At 35.8% G+C, this 14,115-nt stretch overlaps 1 protein-coding gene across 1 annotated transcript in view; it reads left to right on the top strand.

The window, feature by feature from the left end:
- The window catches only part of AMY2B (amylase alpha 2B), a 43,845-nt gene that overhangs the window by 1,280 nt on the left and 28,450 nt on the right, over window positions 1-14,115 (top strand). The gene's annotated exons all lie outside the window — the stretch shown is intronic.

Below are 14,115 nucleotides of genomic sequence, written 5' to 3'. Positions count from 1 at the left end.
GTGGAAGATTTTTCCCACTTCAGGGGATTTGTATTCTTGTTCTTAATTGTCTTTTATTTTGGTGCCCCCAAACCTTAAAGGTGTAAATGTTTCCCATACAAAAGTATCCTGTTGTCTTAGTGAAATTAGTTTCAGCTATGTGTTAATATAAAACTTTGATATATTTAATTTGTTTATTAAAAGTGTCCTGTGAATATGTAATAGTAGCTTCATCTTAGAATCACTGCCCAAAGACTTGGGTCTTTGTTAGAAAGCTGTTGTGAATCACAGTTTATTCTTCACAGCATTGTGAAATAAAGAAAATAGAAATTTTAAAGGTAAGCATTAGAAGTATGGTGAAGTGAATCCGGGAACATGCTCGTGTTTAGATGTCAAATATGTAAAGAAGACTAAGGAATAGGCAGAAGCCAAATGAAGAAGGTATCTTCAAGTAGGAAGGGGTGGTCAACTACATCATACCTGTTCTTAACACACCTCTCTCCTGACAAACTGATTTGATGGATGGAAGAAATGAGAGGAGGTAAATTTAATATAGTGAGAAATGAAGATGACTGTTAGAAGAGTCTTGCTCTCAAGTTGAATAGAAAAATGTACTCTTAATCTAGGGAGATACAGTATTAAAAAGGTTTTTGATTTTGTTTTGTTTTAGAAAGATTGAGGATACAGCATGTTTGTATGGACTAATCCAGTAGAGGAAAAAGCAAAACCAAGTATGATATAGGAGGGAAAGGGATATTGCTGGAGGTACAGATATGGTGTACAAATAGAAGAGTTCGTTTTAAAGATGGGCATGAAACATCTCACTAATAGCAACAGAAGGGACAGATTGTGTAAGTCTAAATGGTTATAGTTTGGTAGATACATAGTAGGAGCATGTACAAGTTGTGTTCTATTTTTTTCAGTGAAATAGAAAGGAAGCAAGATCATGAAGAGGAAAAGAGTGTTGGATCCAGGGGCAAAAAGGAAGGTGTAAAATAGACACTTGAATGGCAGAGTGAATAGACTTAGAAGGATGGCTAGAAGGTACTTAAGTGGTGTTTTGAAGTCTGTTGTTAATTTAAGTGACACTAGTCAAATAGTTCTGTGTTCATTTCCAAGTATTCTAGAATTGGTGCTATCACTAAGTAGACAGAATTGAATTTAATTAGAATTGAAATATTCCTAGGTGAATACAGCCAAGTGGGAGAAATGAAAAAGTGTTGATACACTCAAGGGAATGAGTATAAAGAAGTGGTGTAGAAAGAGATCTGGATAAAGAGCAAAGTGAGAAAATGAAGGTTAAGACACAGTGGAGAAATGGTATGATCAATTACAGATTGCAGTATGATTAAAGATATGTTGGAGTTATATACTAGAGTAAGAAGTACAAATTTGGGAGGTTGAAATAAGAGAATAAAGTGACAGCAATTGACAATAGTAGAGAGAAGACGGTAATTAGTGACTGCAAGTTCCAGGATGTGGACATGGTAGTTGAGTGAAAGCAGAGTCATGGAAAGAGATTAAGTAAAGATATTGAGAAACTTGGGTATTAAAAGAAATATATAAGTGGATTTTGAGATTATTAAGATTTATAACAGGAGCAGTGAGCTAAGAGCTAAATAAAATTATTCCTTAGAACATGTAATTGTATTAGGTATGCAAAAAACAGTTTTTAAAAATTAATCATAAAACTTTTCTACAGTGACAGGAAGTTCAGGTTAATTTACTGAAAAGTGGTATACTGCAGTGGTTTTATAGATGTATATTCTAACATCACATCTTGTTTCTAAGGCTTAATTGCTTTATGGCCTTGGTCAAGTTATTACCTTCTCTATCAGTTTCCCTGGGCATAATCATAATACTTAGGGTTGTTGTAAAGATGTGTGATGAATATAAAATACTTAACGAGTCTGATATATGTATATCTATATAATATTCAAATTCTCCATAAATATTAACTCTTGTAGTAGTAGTTGTGGTGATTCTCAACTCACACCGATTCCAAAGGTGACATAAACATTCTGAGATCTTAGACAGACAGTCATTTCTCCACTGTGATGACCAGAACTTCTATTGCCTCTGTTCAGCAGGAAAATTTCCTCTATTATTCAAGTTTCTTCTAGCTGATCTAAGAATTAAATTGACATGAGACATAATTCATAATTTCAAGAAATGTGCTTCTTCAAAATATAATCTTTCAGTAAAACATAAGAAAATGTTCAGTATCAGACTCAAGCTTATCTTTAGTTTCTCTGTAATAAGGAAGCCAAAAGTAGATAAATCTATGTTCAGTAATTGTTTCATTATTTTATCATATTTGGAAATGATTTATTAGATATTCCTTAAATTTACCTTAACTCCTCAGTTAGTAAAACTTTTAGGTTTCAGATTACCAAAAAGATTTGGGGACAATATTTTAAAAGTTTACCTGAAACCTTTTTATCTTACCTATATCTATCTAACTTACTTGTTCTTAACAATTATGTGTAGGTTGCCCACAAAAACAACTCTGTCTGCAGAATCTGACATTATTCTCAGTTTATATTGTTTTGGGCTGACAAGTTTTGCAGTAGAGATTACATGAACTTATTTGACTTTCAGTAAACCCAGGTGGAATAAAAGTATTATTTTAATGCTGATAACTCTAAAGACATGTCTATTTTAATTAAACCAAAACCTTCAGTTAGTTTTAATACCAAATACTTTCCCAGATCACATGAAGTTGAAATTCATTTGGATTTTCTTTTTTATTTTGAGAAATTTTAGGAATTCAAAATTATTATGTGCTTAATTTTCTTTAAGCAAATTGAACAGAGGTCTTTTACAAATTAACTTTAGCAATACCAACTGGAGGTAGAAAAAGCCATATATCTACAATAGATACATATACTGACAAAGGCAGAAGCCTTACAGTTAGCAATATTTGAAGAGAAAAAGGGGCAAGAGAGCCCTTTTGCAGTGTACTTTTTAAAAAGAGCTGCTTTCAGGGGGTGCCCAGGTGGCTCATTTGGTTGAGCGTCCAACTTTGACTCAGGTCATGATCTCCTGATTCATGAGTTCGAGTTCCACATAGGGCTCTGTACTGACAGCTCAGAGCCTGGAGCCTGCTTCGGATTCTTTGTCTCCCTCTCTGCATCTCCCCAACTTGTGCTCTGTTTCTCTCTCTCGAAAATAAATAAGAATTAAAAAAAAAAAAAAAAAAAAAAGACCTGCTTCCTTCTTTTTTTCCTTTGCCTTGGTAGTTGTGGGCTGTATTTACACTTCAGAGATACAAGATTTATGACTTTAAGGGACAGAAAAAGAATGTAAATTGTGTGTGTGTGTGTTTTCTAGGAGTTACAGGATAATTGCTGTTTAGAATTTACCTTTTTTAAAATACAGCACAATTTTGCTTCAATATCCTGATCTTTATAGTATCTATAAACGTGTCAAGAGGAATAGGTGAGGTTTTGGAATTGGTAGAGACTGCAGCGGGGCGGGGGGGGGGGGTTGATTTGCTTCTAGAGTTGCATTTTTCGTTTTGTAGAAATTTGGCAGGCAAACTTGTTTCTAATTCCCACAAAGAACTGAATTACAGCTAGAATATCAGGATTGATCAGCCATCTAAAACTTGCCTCTTTAGATCAGGGAGATTTCAACTAAAGTGGGAATCAGAAGATTTATATCTTTGTAAAAAATTCTGTAAAAATTATTTTAACAGAAGCCTTCACAATTCAATGTTGGCTTCTGTTAGCCCCTGAATATCAGCCTTCTGCTGTTCATTTGTAGGAAGGCCAGAAGAAATTATGGTCATCTGTTTATTCTGTAGTGGGGAGGTTGTGAGTGGCTACCAATCTTCTAATTTCTTTCTAAATTTGGTGGGATCTTCTGAAAGTGGAGGTAAAAACGGGCTTTGTAATTTTTAAGATTTACTGCTCTCCTAGGGACATGAAATTTTTTTCCCCCTGGGTGGGGTGGTTCAGGATATATCTACAAATGATATTGCATAGGAATGCCTACAGCTGGCAGAGCCTGATTACAGAGCTCTGGAAAGTAGGAGTTGTTATGAAACAGGAAAGTGAGCCGTATCACTTGCTTCAGTGCTTTTGTTAAATTCCACTTCATGGGTTTTATTTAGCATTGACATAAGTAACCTATATACTTTGAATCTAGAGTTTAGGCTGGAGTACTTTTTGTAGGGAAAGGGAAGTTAAAATAGGCAGATGGGGCCAGATTTTAAGAAGGGGAATTTACTTTGAATGTAGACATCAGTATTTGTCTTAGGTCTAATTTCTCTTTCATTTTGTCAAGGAAATCCCTAAGGCTCGCAATTATTATACTATTAAGACAATTGAGAGCTCTATATAAAGAAATTTTTTTTAAACAGCCAATGTGAAGGATTTATTGTCTCACCATTGATGAGTAAGATTTTATTAACTTTATTTATTTAAAAAAACTTATTTTTTAATGTTTATTTTTTGAGAGAGATAGAGACAGAGCATGGGTGGGTGAGGGGCAGAAAGGGCAGGAGACGTAGAATCTGAAGCAAGCTCCAGGCTCCAAACTGTCGGCACTGAGCCCAATGCAGGACTCGAACTCATGAACTGAAAAATGATGACCTGAGCCAAAGTCAGATGCATAACCGCTGAGCCACCCAGGCATCCCAAGATCTTACTGATTTTAATAGCAACTCAAACTGATAAGCCTTTTTATGGAAAGACTCCTAGGTGACTTTCTAGGCTTAGGCCATGAATGTGAGAGGCATATCTAGAGGGCATGGATGATAGATACAGTTCTCATGATCCCAAAGTTAACTCCCAGAAATAGTCTAAGGAAGCAAAAACCTTTGTTACATAGGCAGTGTGGATGAGTTTAGTGAAAACGGTGTCTTTGATAGCACACAGAAACCTGAGATACCTCCAGTCATAGACCCACTAATCTGTGATACCAGGCAGATGCTACTGGAATGGGACTTTTCGGCAGTAATCAGCAAACCACAAAAGTCCCTTCTGGACTGGGACCTTTTATGACTTACCTTTCTGAGAGCTGGCTTGGCTGGACAAAGAGAGTGCTGCTTTCAACTTCGTATCTCACAACCCCACTCTCTGTGGCTACCAAGGTGCACCCCAGTAAGTACACCCTCCAGAGTGGTGGAGACCAGAGAGAATATATTCACAGATCACAAATCCAAGTTCTCAAGACATAAAGCAAGACAAAAGGAAAAACCTCATCCAGTTTTTACGTGAGAGACCCACACAGCAAAGTTTGTCAAAACATATGCCAGTCTGATGAGAATTGTGAACTCAGAAGTCTGTAATACTAGTTTGAACAGCAGACTTGTAAGGGCCTTTGCTGATATTCTTAACCTGTAGTAATTCCTTTTTATAACAATGGAGTGACGATCTCTGGGAGGAAATCAGTCAGTAAAAACCAAGAGTACTCTCTACCAAATTAATTCGAATTGCTAAGCCCAAGCAACTATTTCCAAAAATATTTTCTCTCGCTCCTCTAAATTTAGAAAGAAAAAGGACTCATGCTGCTTGTTCCACCAGACCTTGCAGACAGATTGCAGGAGGTTGACATGGTAAGAAATCTTACCTTTTGCCAGCTGTCTCAGATGTGCCAGGATTTCTCAACTACAACAATCTCAGGGTGAGCAATATTTAGCCAGTTAAAGTTTATCCTGCCAACTAGCCAACTGTTGGGGAGGAAAAAATTTCCTTCAAGATTCTTCTAACTGGTCTAAGAATTAAGCTGACATGAAACAAATTCATAGTAGGAAAAAAACATTTTAATTAATGGAGGCCCAATAATAACATGAAGTCTTAAATATTCAAGTTATATGCTTCTGTACATTTTATGCAGATGTTGCCAGGTGAACTGGGGAGACCCAGGGAGATTCCAGGCCAGGGGGCCTCAACCTAGCTGAAGGAGTTGTCAAGAGCTCTCTGTCTTGTCTTGAAAAAACTCAAGGACAGGCACACAACACAGTGGATGAGCGACATAAGCAGGAAAGTTTATTAAACTGAAAAGTATACTCTGGAGATATGAGAGCAAGTGAGCTCAAGAGAGAGCTGTGTGCCTTAGGGGTTGGGTTTCTAACTTTTATTGACAGTTGTTAACTAGGGGGTGGAATATTTATTACTTGGGGCAGGAAGCAGGCTTTCATACTTTTTCTTACTAATTTGGTCAGGGCTTTCCTGTCATGGCATCTGCCATCTTGGGCCTGTCTGGTTTGGTCCAGATTCTTGTGGACTGCTACCAGGACAGGCCTCTCTCTGACGTTTCTGATAGCTGGCCATGACTTCCTTGTTGCTGGCCTCCAGGTATCCTGTTAGAACCTAACTGCTTACTCCAACACAGACATAAATCAATGAGGAATTGACAAGATAAAGAAAACTTAATTTGGGAGCTTCAAATAGTGAAGGATTCTAAACAGAATTTAGGCTATGGTTGTAAATTACTAAAACTAACAAGACATGTTCACACAACCTTCATAGCTCTGAATTTCCTATCTCTGGTGATAAAGATACCTCAGGGAGAGTGCCTTTCATTTATTTCCTGCTTTCTGGAGACAAGGTGGGGAGGGGGAGAGCATTCTTAATAATTAGTATGCCAAGGTGGCACATTTTGGGGACAGCCTGTCCTTGGCCTTCACACTTCCTTGCCACACTTGGATGATGAGACTTCTTGGCAAGTTTAAGAACTTTGGTGTCCAGAAATTATTAACCTGTTTATGGATAATGTACAACCATCCCACCACTGTGTCTATTTCATAAATTGAGCATATGACCCGAATAGGTCCAATTAGAAGGATTTCCAGGGCTTGTACAGACCTTCCTTCCTTCCTTCCTTCCTTCCTTCCTTCCTTCCTTCCTTCCTTTCCTTCTTAATTTTCTTTCTTTCTTTCCTTCTTTCTTGCTTGCTTGCTATCTTTTTCTTTCTTTCTTTCTTTTCTTTCTTTTTTTCTTTTCTTTCCTTCCTTCCTTCCTTCCTTCCTTCCTTCCTTCCTTCCTTCCTTCCTTCCTTCCTTCCTTTTCTTTCTTTCTTTCTTTTCTTTCTTTTCTTTCAACTGGATAGAGCTATACCTGGAGCTGCTAAGCATTATCCTGGTAATTGTGATAATTGTTTGTTATCAGTGAGTTTTTAAAAAAAATCATCATGGAGAAGTACTAATAATTTAAGCCTATACTAAAAACCCTAACAGCTAGTCTGTCATTGAATTTTTTAGTTACTATAAACAAAGCAAACTTTAAATAAGTACTTTTTCCTTTTGCTGGAGGGATTTGGCACCCTTATGGGCTGACTATGGGTCATATATGTTACCCTTAAAGCATAAGGAGTGAAGTTTCATATAAACCACATAAAGTGAGAGTTAGAAAGGGTTTGTTCTTCAGAGGAAAAGCACAGTGCTATGAAATTAAGAAAGTAGGTACTTGACAGCCAAAATCAAATGTTTTACTACAATATACAATATATACTTTTATTTCCATGTGATTTTCCATTTATGCCTTCTACAAAGGCTGGGATTAGTATGAGGGAAGTGAGACCTATAGGGTATAAAATTTAAGTAGTCAGGCACAGAATAATGCAGGTGCTCCTCATCCCAACCTAGCATGGCTCTGCCTCCTACTATAGTAACATAAATGGAATCAGCATAATCCTGATTAGGTAAATCAAAAGGCAGTAGCATTCAGGTTTCTGCTTTAGATGATTTGGAAAGTATATGCTATACAAATAAGACTCCTTTAAAATCAATATCAAGATATATCAAGGCTTTTAAAAGAAGTAAGGGAAAATAATATTTATTGAGCACCTGTACTTACAGTAATTATTTGATCTTCATCACCCTATAAGAAGAGAACATTTCCCATTGTGAGCAATGGAGGAGTTTTTTTTTTTTTTAATAAACTTTAGCTGTAAGTTAATAAGATATTTGTTTTATTTATAACTCACTAATACATATAAAACAAAGAATATTGACCTCAATATGATTGCTCAGGAGAGGTGATAGCCAACCACATATGTTAGGTACATAAGAGAACTGATGATCTCAGGAGGAATAGTGTTCTCACTCTATTCAGTTCTTTCCAAGAACTGAAGTTACTATATATCCTACTCTGACATTTTCTGAAAGGAAGCTGTTATAGAGGTATTGGATTCACATAAAGGCCAGTAAGAAATCTAAAGTAAACGGCTCAAACTCACTAAATATTGAAAAAATACTGGGAAAGGGAGAACCTGTATGCAACAAGCATAAGCTTTAATGCCTTGGGGTGAAATTAGGAGATGAATCAACATGTTAGAACATCTGTGATTAAAAGGGGTTACATCTATTAGAAACTATATCAACTGAAAATGAGAAAAGGGGTATTTGACTATACAAGAAATGTTAATTTTTTTAAATTATGATATAGTACTGATACACTAGGATATTTGAAAATCTTAAGAATTCAAGAAGCAAGTCTGAGCAAGAGGTAATTTATTGTATGAAACTTCAGAGCTTAGAAAAAGATGCATAAAATACCATTAAATAATATTTATGGAGGCATTTAATATCTTGCTGTGGGAGAAAAGGATGGAAGGAAAGATTGGGGTTTGGATAGCTCTATATATTGTACATTTCTTTTAAAAAGTTATTTGAAGAATATTTTGGTAAAATATTAACATCTGTTAAATCTGGGTCTTGGGACATGGGGTCTGTAATTTTTTGTTGTTGTTGTTTTGCATCTTTCTGTATGACCTATATCACAACTTAAAATAAAATAGTGGAACACCTCTAATCCAGTGTTTTGCAGCTATGTTTTCATATGCCCTCCCCAAAGGAACATTTTTAGAATTTTTTTCACTAATCACTCTACATGAAATTTTAATATCACAGTATACTTTTTGTTTTTGAACTGTATGTTTATCTGTTATGGATAAATAGTAAGATTTTTCTTCCTTTCCATCCCAAGAACTAAACAACAGTGATTCATTTGGAAGACACATGATTTGGTACTGATAAAACAATAAGTTCAAAACCTTAACAGATCATATAAAGTATATTGTCTGACCTTAGTTGAACTAAATTAGGTATCAGTAACAGAAAAAATGTGAAAAATGTTCAAATTTCTGGATATTAATATTTCTAAATAACGTGGATCAAGACAATTCTTAATGGAAATTAAAAAGTATTTGAACTGAATGAAAGTGAAAATCATAAAAAATTTGTGGAATATACCAAAAGAGTGTTTAGTGAGAATTTGCTTATATTAGAAAAGAAGAAAAATCAGATTTATGATTCAGTTTTCCACCTTAAGTAACTAGAAAAAGAAGAGCAAGTAAAACCCAGAACAATCAGAAAGAGGAAATAATAAATAAATCAGTGAAATTGTAAGCAGAACAGTGGAAAGTATTGTAAACAAAACTAATGCCTAAAAGATCAATAACACTGAGAAAGTTCTAGCCAAATTGCAAAGAAAAAATACCCCCAAAGTTGTAAGAAAATATTTAGAATATTTTGAAAATGTGTTTCCATAAATTTACAACTTTGATGAAATAGGCCAACGTCATAAAAGTGACAAAATATCAAAGCCTGTTCAAGAAGTAGGTAACCTGAACAATCCTATAGCTACTTAATAAATTTACTTTGTAGTTAAAAATCTTTCTGCAAAGAAAACTAAAGGCCTAGATAGGTAGCTTCACTGGTGAAATTTGCTAAATATTAATGAGGAAACCAACAATTCTATACAAGAGAATACTTCCAAATTCGTTTTATGAGTCCTGTATTACCCTGATGCTAAAACAAGACAGGATACAAGAAAACTACATATCAATATTTCACATGAGTGTAGATGCAAAATATTAAGTTGAATCAAGTAATGTGTAAAGAGTTTTATAAATCATGACCAAATGCAGTTTTTCTTGAGAAATACAGGCTAGCCCAACCTTTGAAAATCAGTAAAAGTAATCCATATCAAGAGGCTAAGGGGGAAAAAAAAAAAACAAACATGATTATCTTAATAAATGAAAGGAAAGCATTTGATAGACATTCATTCTTAATAAAATCTCAGTAATAATAGGACTAGAAAAGAGCTTCCTAAATCTGGTAAATAGTGTTTACAAAACCTACAGATGTCCTGATGGTAGTTAAAAACTAATTTTTTCCCCCAAGATTGAGAACAAAATGAAAAAGTGCACACTAATCTCCCCACTTCAATATCTACTGATAGCCAGTGCATAAAACAAAAACCATACAAATTGGAAATATATAAAGTCCCCATTCAGAGATGACTTGATTGTAGAAAATCCCAAAGACTTAAAAAGCCTACAACTAATACGTGAGGTAAGCAAGGTTGCAAGGTTAAAAGTCAATGAACAACTGGATATTGAATTTTTTTCTAAAAGTACCATTTGCAATAGTATCAAATAATCAGTCTACATAATATGTACTAAACCTACAACCCTTCACCAACTTTGATAATGAAAAGTGACTATCTAAATAAATGGGGAGAGATAGATACTGTGTACATGAGTCAAAAGACTCATGATTCTTAAGATTATCAACTCTTCCCCAGTTGATTCATTACTACTCACAAATCCTAGCAGTATATTTTGTGATATTTCCAACCTGATTTAAATTTCTTTAGAAAAGGAATAGAACTAGAATAGCCAGTGCAATTTTGAAAAAAAAAAATTCTTTTAAATTGCATAACTTAGACTACCTAATTCTAAGACTTACTACAAACAAGTTAGTGTGGTATTGGCAAAAAGATGGACACACATATCATTGGAACAGAAAAGTCCAGAAATAGACTCACATGTACAGTAATTTTTTACAAAGGTGAGAAAACAATTCAGTGGAGAAAGTATGGTCATTTCAACATGATGCTAGAATAATTGCACATCCATAAGCTAAAAACCTCTGTACGTTCCTTTCACTTTACACAAAAATCTCTTCAAAAATGAATCATAGCCCTAAACATAAAGTGTAAAACTATAGAACTCCTAGGGGGAAAACAATAGGATGAAGTCTGTATGACCTTGCTTAGACAAGTTCTTAAGTACAACACGCTAAGAAGGAAGGAAGGAAAGGAAGAAAGAATTGGTTTTTGTTAAATAAAAATCTTGTATTTTTCAGAAGACACTGCTAAGAAAATGAAAAGGCAAGCCACAGACTGAAAAAGTTTTGCAAAACATACATTTGAGTTTTATCCAGAATATATAAAGGACTTTCAAAACTAAGAAAAAAATAGCCCCCCCAAAGGATAATAAATCTGAAGATCCTTTACCAAAGATAGATGGCAAATAAGCACGTGAAAAGATGCACATCATTAGTCCTTAGATAAATGTAAAACAGCTGCAGTAATATAGCACTGTACACCTATTAGAATGGCTTAAAACGAATTCCAACAGTAGCAACAATTGCCAAGAATGGAGCACTATAGCTTTCATACATTGCTGATGGAAGTACAAGATGGTACAGCTGCTTTGCCACATTTTGAAGAAGTTTGTTATAAAGTTAAATGTACACTTATATGTGATCTAGCTTTCACACTTCAGAGTATTTAAAAGGAACAAAAAACTGCGTTCTCACACAAAAAACTTGTATGTGAAAGGATTCTGGAAACATGGTAGAGTAGGAAGCACCAGGAATCCATCTCCCCAACTAGATGACAATTGCACTGGTAGTATTTATTTGATGTAACTATTTTGGAACTCGAGTCTATTGAAGCCTTGCAACTTAACAAGGGAAAGCTCTCACAGTAAATAACAAGTTAATTTCATTCAAATTTAGCTCTTAACAGAGTAGCAGTTACCTATTAACCAACCCCAGCCATACAGCCGGCAGCTCTGCGTGTATTCCTGGAGCAGCTTGTGCACAGCTAGTGGGAGCCAGAGAAGACAAAAAGAACCTTCACCTCCAAATATTGGGTATCAGTGCTGATGGCTGATTTCTGTTTTTGATCATGGAGATAAAGAATTGAGGGGCGCCTGGGTGGCGCAGTCGGTTAAGCGTCCGACATCAGCCAGGTCACGATCTCGCGGTCCGTGAGTTCGAGCCCCGCGTCCGGCTCTGGGCTGATGGCTCAGAGCCTGGAGCCTGTTTCCGTTTCTGTGTCTCCCTCTCTCTCTGCCCCTCCCCCGTTCATGCTCTGTCTCTCTCTGTCCCCAAAATAAAAAAAAAAAAAAAAAGTTGAAAAAAGAAAAAAAGAATTGAGAAACCATGTTTGTTCTACCTCTTTCCATTGTAAGCAACCCCCCAACCCCTTATGAAGTGACTTCCAAGGGTATAAAAGGACTGATCCTCCTATATTCCCCCTGTTTTTCTTTGTTTTCCTTTCTGTTCCTGTTTCTTTTCCTTTCTTTTTTCTTTTTCTTTCTGTTTGTCTTTTTTTTTTCCCCCCTTTAGAGAGCTAGACATTAAAGACTAGATATTCAAAAACCGCATATATCGGGGCGCCTGAATGGCTCAGTCGGTTAAGTGTCTGACTTCAGGTTATGATCTTGTGGTTTGTGAGTTTGAGCCCGCCTCAGGCTCTGTGCTAACAGCTCAGAGCCTGTAGCCTGCTTTGGATTCTGTGTCTCCCTCTCTCTCTGCCCCTCCCCTGCTGACACTCTGTCTCTGTCTCTCAAAAATGAATAAATGTTAAAAAAAAAATTAAGAAAAAAATGCATATATGGGAAAAATTAGAAATTGACCACAAATACCCAAGGGAAGACTCAAACAAGATCTGAGAAGACCTTAGGTTTTATACCTCAGGCTGATCCTTAGCACAGAGACAGCAAAAAACAATAAAAAACTAAAACAGTAACAACAACAACAACAACCAAAAAACCCCTCAGTAAATCCTAGGGAAAGAAAAGAATCTGATTTTCAGAATTAAGATATTGTTAGGTTAAAATGTCATTTTCAACAGAAAACCAGAAGACAATAAAAATCAGGAAAGTATGACCTATTCAAAAGGGAAACAAAAAACAGAAACTGTCCCTGAAGTAGACCTGATGGCATTTACAAGAGAAAGACTTTAAAACAACCTATAAGGATGCTCAAAAGATTAAAGGAAGATGCACAGAAAGCTAGGAAAAAAACAAACAAACCTGACTGAAAAGGACAATAAATGAAATGAAAAAGTCTCTAGAGGAATTCCAAGGAAGATGTGAGTAGGCAGAAGGAAGAATCAACAACCCAGATGAGAGGACAATGATTAAGTCTGAAGAACAGAAGCAAAAAAGATTGAAGAAAAATGAACGGAGCATAAGGGATCTGTGGAACACCAGCAAACAGATGTATATACGCTATGGGAGTCCCAGAAAAGGAGAGAAAATGACAGAATATTTGAAAAATAATGGCTGAAAACTTCCTAAATCCGATGAAAATTATGAATATAGAGATCCAAGAGCTCAACAAATATCAACAGATATCCTATATCTAGCAAAACCATTCTTCAAAAGTGAGTACATTGATGTGAAAAAAAATTTTTTTTCATCAAAATACTAGCAAACTAAATTCAGCAGCATATTAAAAGAATTACACATCATGACCAAGTGGGATCTTTCCTGGAGTGCAAGGATGGTTCCACATATGAAAATGTATCAATGTTCATTAAATACAGCTCATTAAAAAAATGAAGGACTAGGGTGCCTGAGTGGTTCACTAGTCTAAGCATTTAACTCTTGATTTCTGCTCAGGCCATGATCTCGTAGTTCATGAGTTCAAGCCCCACGTCAGGCTCCATGCAGTCAGGGTGGAGCCTTTTTGGGATTCTCTCTCACCCTTTCTTTCTGCCCCTCCCCTGCTTGCAGGCATGTGTGTACTCTCCCAATCAATCAATCAATCAATCAATCAATAAAGGACAGAAACCACATGGTCATCTCAAATTATATAGAAAAAGCATTTCACAAACTTTAATACTTTCTCATGATAAAAACATTCAACAAACTGGGAATAGAAGGAAACTGCCTCAGCGTAATGAAAGCCATATATGAAAAACCCACAGTGAACATCATACTCCATGCTGAAAAGCAGGGAAAAATTTTCCTCTACAATCAGGAACAAGTTAAGGATTCTCACTTCACCATTTCTCTTCAACATAGTGCTGGAAATTCTAGCCAGGGGCGTGGGGATGGAGGCGGGGAAAGCATTCAAATTGAAAAGGAAGAAGTGAAATTATC

The sequence above is a fragment of the Lynx rufus genome, unplaced genomic scaffold, assembly GCF_022079265.1.
Source record: "Lynx rufus isolate CCGP_SWC_20201006 ecotype Redwood Valley unplaced genomic scaffold, mLynRuf1.p SCAF_2, whole genome shotgun sequence".
NCBI classification, from domain to species: Eukaryota; Metazoa; Chordata; class Mammalia; order Carnivora; family Felidae; genus Lynx; species Lynx rufus.
This window is presented reverse-complemented; position numbering and strand designations above follow the sequence as displayed.